The sequence below is a fragment of the Pseudophryne corroboree genome, chromosome 3 (assembly GCF_028390025.1).
Source record: "Pseudophryne corroboree isolate aPseCor3 chromosome 3, aPseCor3.hap2, whole genome shotgun sequence".
In the NCBI taxonomy this organism is placed as follows: domain Eukaryota; kingdom Metazoa; phylum Chordata; class Amphibia; order Anura; family Myobatrachidae; genus Pseudophryne; species Pseudophryne corroboree.
Genome location: NC_086446.1, coordinates 127,361,529 through 127,376,868, shown reverse-complemented (window position 1 = coordinate 127,376,868; position 15,340 = coordinate 127,361,529). Strand labels below are relative to the sequence as shown.

Sequence of the window (15,340 nt, the reverse complement as noted above, 5' to 3'; positions counted from 1 at the left end):
CAGCCACCACAGAAGAGACACCCTGGCCCTGGGGGACAGGGTGATCAGCCGATGCATCTAAAGATGCGATCCTGACCACTTGTCCAACAGATCCCATTGAAAGATCCTCGCATGGAACCTGCCGAAGGGAATGGCCTCGTACGATGCCACCATCTTTCCCAGGACTCGCGTTTTAAGAGGTCTCTGACTAGAGTCACTAGCTCCTGAGCCTTCTCCACCGGGAGAAACACCTTCTTCTGGTCAGTGTCCAGAATCATGCCCAGAAAGGGCAGAGGCGTCATAGGAATCAGCTGCGACTTTGGGATATTCAGAATCCAGCCATGCTGCTGCAACACTTCCTGAGAGTGTGCTACGCTGATCTGCAACTGCTCTCTGGACCTCGCCTTTTTGAGGAGATCGTCCAAGTATGGGATAACTGTGACTCCTTGCTTTCTCAGGATCACCATCATTTCTGCCATTACCTTGGTAAATATTCTCGGTGCCGTGGAGAGCCCAAACGGCAACGTCTGGAATTGGTAATGACCGTCCTGTACCACAAATCTGAGGTACTCCTGATGAGGTGGATAAATGGGGACATGCAAGTAAGCATCCTTGATGTCCAGAGACACCATAAAATCCCCCTCTTCCGAGCTTGCAATGACCGCTCTGAGCGATTCCATTTTGAACTTGAATCTTTTCAGATCAATGTTCAGGGACTTTAAATTCAATATGGGTCTGACCGAACCGTCCGGCTTCGGTACCACAAACATTGTGGAATAGTATCCCTTTCCCTGTTGAAGAAGGGGAACCTTTACCACCACCTGCTGGAGAAATAGCTTGTGAATTGCCGCTAACACTACTTCCCTTTCTATGGGGGAAGCTGGCAGGGCCGATTTGAGGTAACGGTGAGGGGGCATCACTTCGAATTCCAGCTTGTATCCCTGAGACACAATCTGTATAGCCCAGGGATCCACCTGTAAGCGAACCCACTGGCGGCTGAAATGTCGGAGACGCGCCCCCACCGCTCCTGCCACCCGTGGAGCCCCAGCGTCATGCGGTGGATTTAGTGGAAGCCGGGGAGGACCTCTGTTCCTGGGAACTAGCTGTATTGTGCAGCTTTTTTCCTCTACCCCTGCCTCTGGCAAGAAAGGACGCACCTCTGACCTTCTTGCTTCTTTGTGAGTGAAAGGACTGCATTTGGTAATACGGTGCTTTCTTAGGTTGTGAGGGGATATATGGCAAAAAGTTTGACTTCCCAGCAGTAGCTGTGGAAACCAGGTCCGAGAGACCGTCCCCAAACAGTTCCTCACCCTTGTAAGGTAACACCTCCATGTGTTTCTTGGAGTCGGCATCACCTGTCCACTGCCGAGTCCACAGGACCCTCCTGGCAGAAATTGACATTGCATTAATTCTAGAGTCCAGTAGGCAAATGTCCCTCTGGGCATCCCTCATATATAGGACAGTGTCTTTTATATGCCCCAGGGTCAGCATAATGGTATCCCTGTCTGAGGTATCCATTCCCTCAGACAGATTATCTGTCCACGCTGCTACAGCACTACACATCCAAGCCGACGCAATTGCCGGCCTCAGTAAAGTACCGGAATGTGTATAAACAGATTTCAGAATACTTTCCTGCTTTCTATCTGCAGGCTCCTTTAGGGCGGCCGTATCCTGTGACGGCAGGGCCACCTTCTTAGATAAGCGTGTGAGAGCTTTATCTACCCTAGGGGAGGATTCCCAGCGCATCCTGTCCATTAGCGGGAAGGGGTACGCCATAAGTAACCTTTTGGAAATCAGTACTTTCTTATCGGGAGAATCCCACGCTCTTTCACATAATTCATTCAACTCATGTGAAGGGGGAAAAGTCACCTCTTGCTTTTTCTCCCCATACATATAAACCCTCTTGTCAGGGACAGGGTCTACCTCTGAAATGTGCAAAACATCCTTCATTGCTATAATCATGTAGCGGATGGCTTTAGTCATTTTAGGTTGCAATTTTGCATCATCGTCATCGACACTGGAGTCAGAATCCGTGTCGATATCTGTGTCAACCATTTTGGATAGTGGGCGCTTTTGAGACCCTGAGGGCCTCTGCGCTGTAGGATCAGGCATGGGTTGAGACCCTGACTGCCCCAAGGTATCAGCTTTAGCCAACCTTTTATGTAAGGAGTTTACATTATCATTCAACACCCTCCACAAATCCATCCAATCAGGTGTCGGCACCGTCGGTGGCGACACGTCATTCATCTGCACTTGCTCTGCCTCCACATAGCCCTCTTCGTCAAACATGTCGACACATGCGTACCGACACACCACACACACAGGGGAAGCTCTAAATGAGGACAGGACCCCCACAAGGCCTTTTGGGGAGACAGAGAGTATGCCAACACACACCCCAGCGCTATATAACCCAGGAATTACACAGTAACTTAGTGTTTACCCAGTAGCTGCTGTATATATGATTAATGTGCCTAAATGTATGTGCCCCCCCTCTCTTTTTTACCCTCTTTCTACCGTGAATCTGCAGGGGAGAGCCTGGGGAGCTTCCTCTCAGCGGAGCTGTGGAGAGAAAATGGCGCTGGTGAGTGCTGAGGAAGAAGGCCCCGCCCCCTCAGCGGCGGGCTTCTGTCCCGCGATTTTGTGTAAAAATAATGGCGGGGGCTCATGCATATAACAGTGTCCAACTGCATATATGCTGCTTTTGCCATGAGGTACTTAATTGCTGCCCAGGGCGCCCCCCTCTGCGCCCTGCACCCTACAGTGACCAGAGTGTGTGGGTTAGTGTGGCGCAATGGCGCACAGCTGCAGTGCTGTGCGCTACCTCGTATGAAGACAGGAGTCTTCTGCCGCCGATTTTGACGTCTTCTTGCTTCAACCCGCCGGCTTCTGTCTTCTGGCTCTGCGAGGGGGACGGCGGCGCGGCTCCGGGAACGGACGACAAGGTCAGGTCCTGTGTTCGATCGCTCTGGAGCTAATGGTGTCCAGTAGCCTAAGAAGCGCAACCTAGCCGCAGTTAGTAGGTTTGCTTCTCTCCCCTCAGTCCCACGTAGCAGAGAGTCTGTTGCCAGCAGAAGCTCTCTGAAAATAAAAAACCTAACAAAATACTTTCTTATTAGCAAGCTCAGGAGAGCCCACTAAGGTGCACCCAGCTCTGTCTGGGCACAGATTCTAACTGAGGTCTGGAGGAGGGGCATAGAGGGAGGAGCCAGTGCACACCAGGTAGTACTAAATCTTTCTTTAGAGTGCCCAGTCTCCTGCGGAGCCCGTCTATTCCCAATGGTCCTTACGGAGTCCCCAGCATCCACTAGGACGTTAGAGAAATATAGATATTTAGATAGAACTATATAGAGGTACAAATATGTACACCAACATAGAAAGATGAATAAAAAGATTTGTTTCAGAAACTTGTAGCAAGAACCACACAGAAGAGATGGAATCAGCAATTGTGATTGGAAGAAATGGGGTCTCATCAGGAGCATGCTGTAAGAGTGGTTGAGCTGCGGAATCCCTAATTACATGAGCTGGTGATAGGAAATTCAGGAACAGGATGCAAACATGACCTGGATGCCTCTGCCACCAGTTTCCTCTGGTTTATTTATGAACATTTATACAGTGCCAACATTTTATATTTACAGAAAGAACTTATTAATTGACATCAGCCCCTGCCCTAATGAGCTTACAATCTATACCCATCCCACATAGACACCAGGGTTAATTTTACTAAAAGCCAATCAAGCCACCGGAAAGTTTTTAGAGCATGTGAGGATACAGATGCAAATATGGGGACAGCACTCAAACTCAAGGAAGGGCCTCAGTCAGAACTGAACCCATGACCAGTCTGAAGCAGCACTGCTAACCACTGCTCCACTGTTTGAATTCTCTGAAAACATTGGAGCTCTGCAAAGGTTTTCTTAACATCACCCTAACACATTCGGTGATAGAGTACTGTGATCAAGATCCGGCGACAAAGCATCTCTGATCCCCATTTATGGGTAAAGTCAGTGTCACTCTGTGATCACATTAGCTTGCAGCAAAAAACCTAAGCTTTCCATTTCTTATAAAAAAAAAATAAGATTTTACTTACCGATAAATCTATTTCTCGTAGTCCGTAGTGGATGCTGGGACTCCGTAAGGACCATGGGGAACAGCGGCTCCGCAGGAGACAGGGCACAAAATAAAAGCTTAAGGATCAGGTGGTGTGCACTGGCTCCTCCCCCTATGACCCTCCTCCAAGCCTCAGTTAGGATACTGTGCCCGGACGAGCGTACATAATAAGGAAGGATATTGAATCCCGGGTAAGACTCATACCAGCCACACCAATCACACCGTACAACTTGTGATCTGAACCCAGTTAACAGTATGATAAACGCAAAGGAGCCTCTGAAAAGATGGCTCACAACAATAATAACCCGAATTTTTGTAACAATAACTATATACAAGTATTGCAGACAATCCGCACTAGGGATGGGCGCCCAGCATCCACTACGGACTACGAGAAATAGATTTATCGGTAAGTAAAATCTTATTTTCTCTGACGTCCTAGTGGATGCTGGGACTCCGTAAGGACCATGGGGATTATACCAAAGCTCCCAAACGGGCGGGAGAGTGCGGATGACTCTGCAGCACCGAATGAGAGAACTCCAGGTCCTCCTCAGCCAGGGTATCAAATTTGTAGAATTTAGCAAACGTGTTTGCCCCTGACCAAGTAGCTGCTCGGCAAAGTTGTAAAGCCGAGACCCCTCGGGCAGCCGCCCAAGATGAGCCCACTTTCCTTGTGGAATGGGCTTTTACTGATTTTGGCTGTGGCAATCCTGCCACAGAATGTGCAAGCTGAATTGTACTACAAATCCAACGAGCAATCGTCTGCTTAGAAGCAGGAGCACCCAGCTTGTTGGGTGCATACAGGATAAACAGCGAGTCAGATTTTCTGACTCCAGCCGTCCTTGAAACATATATTTTCAAGGCCCTGACAACGTCAAGCAACTTAGAGTCCTCTAAGTCCCTGGTAGCCGCAGGTACCACAATAGGTTGGTTCATGTGAAATGCAGAAACCACCTTAGGTAGAAATTGAGGACGAGTCCTCAATTCCGCCCTGTCAGAATGAAAAATTAAGTAAGGGCTTTTATATGATAAAGCCGCCAATTCTGACACACGCCTGGCTGAAGCCAAGGCTAACAGCATTGACACCTTCCATGTGAGATATTTTAAGTCCACAGTGGAAAGTGGTTCAAACCAATGTGACTTTAGAAAACTCAACACCACATTGAGATCCCAAGGTGCCACTGGAGGCACAAAAGGAGGCTGTATGTGCAGCACCCCTTTTACAAATGTCTGAACTTCAGGTACTGAAGCCAGTTCTTTCTGGAAGAAAATCGACAGGGCCGAAATTTGAACCTTAATGGACCCTAATTTTAGGCCCATAGACAGTCCTGTTTGCAGGAAATGAAGGAAACGACCCAGTTGAAATTCCTCTGTAGGGGCCTTCTTGGCCTCACACCACGCAACATATTTACGCCAAATGCGGTGATAATGTTTTGCAGTTACGTCCTTCCTGGCTTTGACCAGAGTAGGAATGACTTCTTCTGGAATGCCTTTTTCCCTCAGGATCCGGCGTTCAACCGCCATGCCGTCAAACGCAGCCGCGGTAAGTCTTGGAACAGACAAGGCCCCTGCAGTAGCAGGTCCTTTCTTAAAGGTAGAGGCCACGGTTCGTCCGTGAGCATCTCTTGAAGTTCCGGGTACCAAGTCCTTCTTGGCCAATCCGGAACCACGAGTATAGTTCTCACTCCTCTCCTTCTTATGATTCTCAGTACTTTTGGTATGAGAGGCAGAGGAGTGAACACATACACTGACTGGTACACCCACGGCGTTACCAGAGCGTCCACTGCTATTGCCTGAGGGTCCCTTGACCTGGCGCAATATCTGTCCAGTTTTTTGTTTAGACGTGACGCCATCATGTCCACATTTGGTTTTTCCCAACGGTTTACAATCAGGTGGAAGACTTCTGGGTGAAGTCCCCACTCTCCCGGGTGAAGGTCGTGTCTGCTGAGGAAGTCTGCTTCCCAGTTGTCCACTCCCGGAATGAACACTGCTGACAGTGCTATCACATGATTTTCCGCCCAGCGAAGAATCCTTGCAGCTTCTGCCATTGCCCTCCTGCTTCTCGTGCCGCCCTGTCTGTTTACGTGGGCGACTGACGTGATGTTGTCCGATTGGATCAACACCGCCTGACCCTGAAGCAGAGGTTTTGCTTGACTTAGGGCATTGTAAATGGCCCTTAGTTCCAGAATGTTTATATGAAGAGATGTTTCCATGCTTGACCACAAGCCCTGGAAATTCCTTCCCTGTGTGACTGCTCCCCAGCCTCTCAGGCTGGCATCCGTGGTTACCAGGATCCAATCCTGAATGCCAAATCTGCGGCCCTCTAGTAGATGAGCACTCTGCAGCCACCACAGGAGAGACACCCTTGTCCTTGGCGACAGGGTTATCCGCTGATGCATCTGCAGATGCGATCCGGACCATTTGTCCAGTAGATCCCACTGAAACGTTCTTGCATGGAATCTTCCGAATGGAATCGCTTCGTAAGAAGCCACCATTTTTCCCAGGACCCTCGTGCACTGATGCACTGAGACCTGGCCTGGTTTTAGGAGGTTCCTGACTAGCTCGGATAACTCCCTGGCCTTCTCCTCCGGGAGAAACACCTTCTTCTGGACTGTGTCCAGAATCATTCCTAGGAACAGTAGACGTGTCGTTGGAATCAGCTGCGATTTTGGAATATTTAGAATCCACCCGTGCTGACGTAACACTACCTGAGATAGTGCTACTCCGACTTCTAACTGTTCCCTGGATCTTGCCCTTATCAGGAGATCGTCCAAGTAAGGGATAATTAAAATGCCTTTTCTTCGTAGAAGAATCATCATTTCGGCCATTACCTTGGTAAAGACCCGAGGTGCCGTGGACAATCCAAACGGCAGCGTCTGAAACTGATAATGACAGTTTTGTACTACAAACCTGAGGTACCCTTGGTGAGAAGGGTATATTGGGACGTGGAGATAAGCATCTTTGATGTCCAGAGACACCATATAGTCCCCTTCTTCCAGGTTCGCTATCACTGCTCTGAGTGACTCCATCTTGAATTTGAACCTTTTTATGTAAGTGTTCAAGGATTTCAGATTTAAAATTGGTCTCACCGAGCCGTCCGGCTTCGGTACCACAAACAGCGTGGAATAATACCCCTTTCCTTGTTGCAGGAGGGGTACCTTAATTATCACCTGCTGGGAATACAGCTTGTGAATGGCTTCCAAAACTGCCTCCCTGTCGGAGGGAGACTTTGGTAAAGCAGACTTCAGGAACCGACGAGGGGGAAACGCCTCGAATTCCAGTTTGTACCCCTGCGATACTACCTGTAGAATCCAGGGATCCACTTGCGAGTGAGCCCACTGCGCGTTGAAATTCTTGAGACGGGCCCCCACCATATCTGAGTCTGCTTGTAAAGCCCCAGCGTCATGCTGAAGACTTGGCAGAAGCAGGGGAGGGCTTCTGCTCCTGGGAAGCGGCTGCATGGTGCAGTCTTTTTCCTCTTCCTCTGCCCCGGGGCAGAAAGGAGTGGCCTTTTGCTCGCTTGTACTTATGGGAACGAAAGGACTGAGTTTGAAAAGACGGTGTCTTTTTCTGCTGATGTGAAGTGACCTGGGGTAAAAAGGTGGATTTTCCAGCCGTTGCCGTGGCCACCAGGTCCGATAGACCAGCCCCAAATAACTCCTCCCCTTTATACGGCAATACTTCCATGTGCCGTTTGGAATCCGCATCCCCTGACCACTGTCGCGTCCATAACGCTCTTCTGGCAGAGATGGACATAGCACTTACTCTTGATGCCAGGGTGCAAATATCCCTCTGTGCATCACGCATATATAGTAATGCATCCTTTAAATGTTCTATAGTTAACAAAATATTGTCCCTATCCAGAGTATCAATATTCTCAGTCAGGGAATCCGACCATGCGACTCCAGCACTGCACATCCAGGCTGAGGCGATTGCTGGTCGCAGTATAACACCAGTATGTGTGTATATACTTTTTAGGATATTTTCCAGCCTTCTATCAGCTGGTTCTTTGAGGGTGGCCGTATCAGGAGACGGTAACGCTACTTGTTTAGATAAACGTGTGAGCGCCTTATCTACCCTAGGGGGTGTTTCCCAACGCGCCCTAACCTCTGGCGGGAAGGGATATAATGCTAATAATTTTTTAGAAATTAGCTGTTTTTTATCGGGGGAAACCCACGCTTTATCACACACCTCATTTATTTCCTCTGACTCAGGAAAAACTATTGGTAGTTTTTTCACACCCCACATAATACCCTTCTTTGTGGTACTTGTAGTGTCAGAAAGGTTCAATGCCTCTTTCATTGCCGTGATCATGTAACGTGTGGCCCTACTGGACATTACGTTTGTCTCGTCACCGTCGACACTAGACTCAGTATCTGTGTCAGGGTCTGTGTCGACCCACTGAGGTAACGGGCGTTTTAGCGCCCCTGACGGTGTCTGAGACGCCTGGACAGGCACTAATTGATTTGTCGGCTGTCTCATGTCGTCAACAGTTTTTTGCAAATTGCTGACATTATCACTTAATTGTTTAAATACAATCATCCAGTCAGGTGTCGACTCCCTAGGGGGTGACATCACCAACACAGGCAACTGCTCCGCCTCCACATCATTTTCCTCCTCATACATGTCGACACACGCGTACCGACACACAGCACACACACCGGGAATGCTCTGATAGAGGACAGGACCCCACTTAGCCCTTTGGAGAGACAGAGGGAGAGTCTGCCAGCACACACCCAGCGCTATATATATATACAGGGATAACCTTATATAAGTGTTATTCCCTTATAGCTGCTGTTATTATCATTATTTGCTGCCAAAAATGCCCCCCCTTCTCTTTTTTACCCTGATTCTGAAGCAGGACTGCAGGGGAGAGTCAGGGAGCCGTCCTTCCAGCGGAGCTGTGAGGGAAAATGGCGCTTGTGTGCTGAGGAGATAGGCTCCGCCCCTTCACGACGTCCTTATCTCCCGCTTTTTTGTGTAAAAATGGCAGGGGTTAAAATACATCCATATAGCCCAGGAGCTATATGTGATGTATTCTTTTTGCCACCTAAGGTATATACTGTTATATTGCGTCTCAGGGCGCTCCCCCCCCAGCGCCCTGCACCCTCGGTGACCGGAGTGTGAAGTGTGCTGAGAGCAATGGCGCACAGCTGCGGTGCTGTGCGCTACCTTAGTCTGAAGACAGGATGTCTTCTGCCGCCGATTTCACCGGACCTCTTCGTCTCTTCTGGCTCTGTAAGGGGGACGGCGGCGCGGCTCCGGTGACCCATCCAGGCTGAACCTGTGATCGTCCCTCTGGAGCTAATGTCCAGTAGCCTAAGAAACCCGATCCACTCTGCACTCAGGTGAGTCCGTTTCTTCTCCCCTTAGTCCCACGATGCAGTGAGCCTGTTGCCAGCAGGACTCACTGAAAATAAAAAAACCTAAACTAAACTTTTATTCTAAGCAGCTCAGGAGAGCCACCTAGATTGCACCCTTCTCGGCCGGGCACAAAAATCTAACTGAGGCTTGGAGGAGGGTCATAGGGGGAGGAGCCAGTGCACACCACCTGATCCTTAAGCTTTTATTTTGTGCCCTGTCTCCTGCGGAGCCGCTGTTCCCCATGGTCCTTACGGAGTCCCAGCATCCACTAGGACGTCAGAGAAAATATGACTATGGCCGCAATACCCATTATTATCATCATCCTTTATTTATATGGCGCCACAAGGGTTCCGCAGCGCCCAATTACAGAGTACATAAACAAATAAGCAAGCAGGAAAACAGCAAGTTACAGTTGACGACAATATAGGACAAGTACAGGGTAAATAAACATAGCTACATCAGCAGATGACACTGGAATAAGTATCAGGTGGCAGAAGACTGCTGGATTTGGTGCAGTTGAATATTATTAGAGTAAGAAAAGGATAGACCCATGAGGGAAGAGGGCCCATAGAGGTCTACAGGAATAAGCCGTGAAAACTAGGTTACCAATGGAGAAATCTGACTTCTATGGTGTTAACCTCTCGGTGAATTGAATAAAGCAGTGCTTTTAGCTCGAGTCTAGGCTAATAACAGATTCATAAAATTATAGAAATAAATAAAATGTTATGCTCCCATCTAAAGACAGCAGCAATAGACTATATTTTCACTTTAAGGAGCAAAGCTCTCCAGACCATTTATTAAGCTACAAAAACAGAACACATTTTTCTTTTATCAATTACAATATAATTTACAGACTATTTATATCCTTAGACAACCCACATTAAGTAGTACCTTAGTGTTAAGCTGGGTACACACTATACAATCTATCGTCCCGACGCGTGGCACAGTCGGAAGGTGTGTACCATTAGATATTGTCTCAACCTTCTAAGGAGCAATACATTTGTCAGACTTCAAAAGGTTTCAAAGGTAATAACATTGCTACTACTGCACTCTGACAACCATGACTGCCTATATCAAATAGGAGAATGTGAATTTAATGCCGGCCATAAACATTGAATCATTCAATCTGATCACCATGCTACAAGGTATGTGGTTGTTTACACACATACCAAGTGGTATATTTACATGCAATAACTAAACTCGCTTTACAAAGCGTTCGTTACCACTGCAATTGTGACAAAAGGATCCCCTTAATGCGGTAACTGGGCACCCTCAAGAAAGTTGCCACTGATTAATACTCCAGATACAGGCTGTGTGACCCTTTTTCTATTGGCCTTGCAGATACGCACTTGCGAGTGTATACTTAACACTGATGCTGGGAAAAGAAATCTCTATTGATAGCAGTTGTATCACAGTAAAATCCACGATTTTTAAGCAGTTACCCATTTAGTAAACTAGTTTAAATAATGGCAACCCTTTTTCCACAGAAAACAGAAGTAAACATAGCTTAGTAAATATACCCCTAAATGAGACATTTATTAAAGCTAGATATTGTCATACATACTTGGAGATATTTTTTATTTTAAACCACAGACTGTCTTTCTACTCACCATATCTGTAATGGTGTCCAGTCTCTAGGTCGACCACACTTAGGTTGACATGTATTAGGAGGTTGACCACTATTGGTCGACATGCAATAGGTCAACATGGTTACTAGGCTGACATATTCTAGGTCGACAAGACAAAAGGTCAACATAAGTTTTTCAACTTTTTTTCACTTTAGAACTATTTCATACTTTACGATCCATGTGGACTACAATTAGGAACGGTAACCTGTGACGAACGCAGCGGTAGCGGAGTGAGGCACCTTGCCCGAAGTTCGCTCGCCATGCGAGGGGACACAGTGCACTAATTGGGATTCCCGGTCACTCTACGAAGAAAACGACACCCAAAAAATGTAAACTCATGTCGACCTATTTTAGGTGTCGACTTAGTTACTGTCGACCAATAGTGGTCGACCTAGACACTGCCAACCTAAGTGTGGTCGACCCTATGAACCACACCCATCTGTAATACATCTCTACAGCTCCCACCACCAGGACTGTCCTTAGGTACCTGCTGTAGTTGTGATTGTTACATAGTTACATAGTTAGTGAGGTTGAAAAGAGGCAAAATGCCCATCGGGTTTAACCTGTATTCTGTGTTAATCTGTTCATATTATAATGCGCCTGCTGAAGTAATGGTTTAGTACCAATTGACAACTATGGTTGTTACCACTCCCAGATTAATGTCACTATGTTAAATGCTATAACCCTGGATACTTTTTCCAGTTATACCATGTTCACACTGACCTTTAGCGGGTTGCACCCGGGACTCGTGCACGAGACCTTCCCAGGTGCAACCCACTTGAGACCCCGTTCAGACTGGCGGGCCCAACACGGCATATTGCCGTGTCGATGACGTCACCGGGTCACATGCGGGGGCGGCGCTTGGAGATCAGATGATCTACAAGCACCGCCTGCTCCAATAGTGTTGAAGTGTCCCGGATCGCATCGACCCGGGAACACTTAACACTGTTCACACTTGCGCCTGACCCGGTATTGACCCGGGAATAACCCTTCTTTATTCCCGGGTTGAAATACCGGGTCAGACAACCCGGGAATTTGTCAGGACCCCCGTTCACACTGCACATAAACCCGGATTACTGCACGTTCACGTGCAATAACCCAGATTTTTCAAGGCAGTGTGAACGTGGTATTAGAAATATGGCCAATCGGTTTACAAATGTATTTACAGAGTATGCCATTATTACATTTTATTGCAACAACAACATTTTATTGCCCTTACCGTGAAGAACCCTTTCCTACGTTGTGTACGGAATTTTCTCTCCTCTAGCCTCAGCGAGTGCCCACGTGTCCTATACAGAGTTCCTTTAATAAGCAAATCCGCTGCTAGCTCCTTGTAATGACCCTTTACGTATTTATTAATATCTTCAATGTCTCCTCTTAGACGCCTCTTTTCTAGTGTATACATATTTAACCTTGTAAGGCTTTCCTCGTACTCCAGAGACTAACCCTTTAACAAATTTAGTAGCTCACCTTTGAACTCTTTATAGTTCACCGATATCTTTTTTATAATATGGTACCCAAAATTTAACACAATATTCCAGGTGCAGACGTTCCAATGATTTGTACAGTGGCAGGATTACATCCTTGTCCCAATTCCCCGTTTTATGCATGCGAGCACTTTACTTACCTTTTTTGCAGCATTTTTACATTGTGTACTGTTATTAAGCCTATTATCTATGAGCTCCCACAAATCTTTTTCCACCAGTTACCCTATAATTTCCCCATTAACAGTGTACGACGCTACTTTGCATTTTTCTATATTGAACCTTATTCCCCATTTAGACAACCAGGTTTCAAGTTTAAATAAGTAATTCTGTAGAGACTCCACATCGCTATCTGAATTAATTACCTTACACAGCTTAATATCATCTGCAAAGATTGACATTGTGCTTTCCAGGCCTATTCCTAGATCGTTGATAAATATATTGAACAGTAGCGGGTCAAGTACGGGCCCTTGTGGTATTCCGCTGACTACTGGTGCCCGGCTGGAGAACATCCCATTAACCACTACTCATTGTACCCTGTTATCCAGCCAATTTCCTATCCATCTACAAATAGTACATCCTAGACCAAGTTCTCTTAATTTGATGATCAGTCTCCTGTGAGGCACTGTATCGAATGCTTTTGCAAAATCCAAATACACCACATCCACTGATTTTCCCTGATCAAGATTCTTGCTCACTTCACTGTATAGCTGTAAAGACGCTAGGCTCCCTCTATCATGGTTTCATTTAGCAACTGAACTAGAGATTGATATGGACCCCACTGCAAGCAATGGGGACCCAGCATTGCCTTTTTGGCTTCAGTGAAGCCTCCTGGGCACTGCCAAATCCGCACAGATTGAAGGAGTCAAACACTTGCGCAAACTGGCCATCGTACATCCGCATGGTACACTAGCCCATTGCTGGCAACGTTAGGCTGTGTACACACGGTGCAATATTTCTTTCGATTTTGACTATATAGGCAAAATCGTGAGAAAATATAGTGCATATCGCACAGTGTGTATAGTCCTTGCGATGCCGATGTACGGTCCTGCGGGATTGGCATCGCAAGGAATAATAGACTGCAGGCAGCCCAACACTGTCGAACAGTTAATGTAGGGCTGTGCGGCGCATGACGCCGTGTGTACACACCTTAAGTCTGATAGCAGCAGAACATATGAGGTAGGCAATGTTGAATACCAAAAGCAATTTGTTAGTATCACTGTGTGTGATACTAAGCAAAATATGCCTCTGGTATTAAGACGGATTGTTAAATGGGCCCAATGTTTTCCAGCTGTGTCTGACAGTTGATGCTGATCCTTTAACTACTGTGCTTTGGCACACTTTTCTCTACATGTTCCACTTAAGGGACACATACATCTAGCATGTTTCAGGCCAATTGCGTGTTCTGCTGACGCCAGGATCAGGAGAAATCAAACACGTTGGAAAATCTCGATTCCCATGTTGAATTTCTCCAATTCCCTAATGGACTGACAATCAGTGATGTCCGCCGATCGGATTGGCAGAACATGGAATCACAACGCTGATGTATGGCCCGTGCAAAGATCGGATTGGCAGAACATGGAATCACAGCGCTGATGTATGGCCCGTGCAAAGATCGGATTGGCAGAACATGGAATCACAACGCTGATGTATGGCCCGTGCAAAGATCGGATTGGCAGAACATGGAATCACAGCGCTGATGTATGGCCCGTGCAAAGTCCTGGTTAGCACGTCCACCGACAAGTAGCCAATTTCTGCTCGCCACCTCAGGAAGCTGCAAGCAGAAATCATGCAGTCACGCCTAAACACCTGAATAGTGCCCAATGGGCACCCACTACCAGCCACTAAATCACCCCCTACATAGACATTCACATAGACATATACATACAGATAGATGCATAGATTAGAGCTATAGTATAACTATATACATTTAGCTTCTCCATATATACACACACACACACACACACACACATTATATATATATATATATATATATATATACATATATATACATACACACACACAAACGTGTATATATGGATTTTATCTACATATATATATATATATAAGGGAGACGAGACCGTGACACTGGGTTCAATTCCGGGCAGACATCACGACTGTAGATCGCACGACATGTCGTGCATCCCGGCGCTTACCGGGCTATCTGCGGGGCGGGCTCGAGGTCTCCATTCCCCTCCCACTGGCAGTCGGAATTGTATTGCGATATGGGAAAGCACGAGATCATCCGCTGTCTCCCCCGTCAGCTCACTTCTCTCACCCCCGTACACCTCACTCCTGTAGCACTTGGGCCTAGTCGCGTCTGATTGGCTGCTGCCCGAGTGACGTCAGCGGCAGGCGCGTTCCTCCTGCCGCTCATTGGCCGAAGGCTCCGCCCGCGTCCCACTCTAGCTGTGTCCGGCGCCCGGGCTCCTTCCGCGTACACTGCGCCCTCCTCACCATTGGTGGCGGCCTGGCGGCAGCTGCACGCTTATCTGCTAGAGGGTGACCATAGTGTCGCTTCCGGGTTGCCCTATGGCAACGGCTGACTGTATGTTCTCGTTAATCTCCGGAAAAATGGCGGCTGTTCTAGGCGCACTAGAGGCTGGAAGGTTGGTTCTATATCGGAGTGGGAGAAGGGACCTTCTGACGTACCTAGGGGAGAGGAGACCCGTCACCAGGGGGAGGAGCTACGGCCGAACAAGGTACCCGAAAAGTACCCTCGCGGGCTCGCTTCGTTCGCCACGCTTCGGGCACGATGGCGAGCGAAGGATACTAGAGCAACTG

General features: G+C 47.5%; 1 protein-coding gene across 3 annotated transcripts in view; it reads right to left on the bottom strand.

Annotated features, from left to right (window-relative positions):
* The window catches only part of ZDHHC5 (zinc finger DHHC-type palmitoyltransferase 5), a 295,308-nt gene extending 280,250 nt beyond the window's left edge, over positions 1 to 15,058 (bottom strand). The window contains exon 1 of one of the 3 annotated variants that reach the window (XM_063958464.1): positions 14,713 to 15,058. The gene's annotated coding sequence lies outside the window, so the exon portion shown is untranslated. Of the gene's footprint in view, positions 1 to 14,637; positions 14,660 to 14,712 lie in introns of those variants that run through there. The other 2 variants (XM_063958462.1, XM_063958463.1) reach the window with 2 other exon arrangements.
* Positions 15,059 to 15,340: the final 282 nt, after the last annotated feature.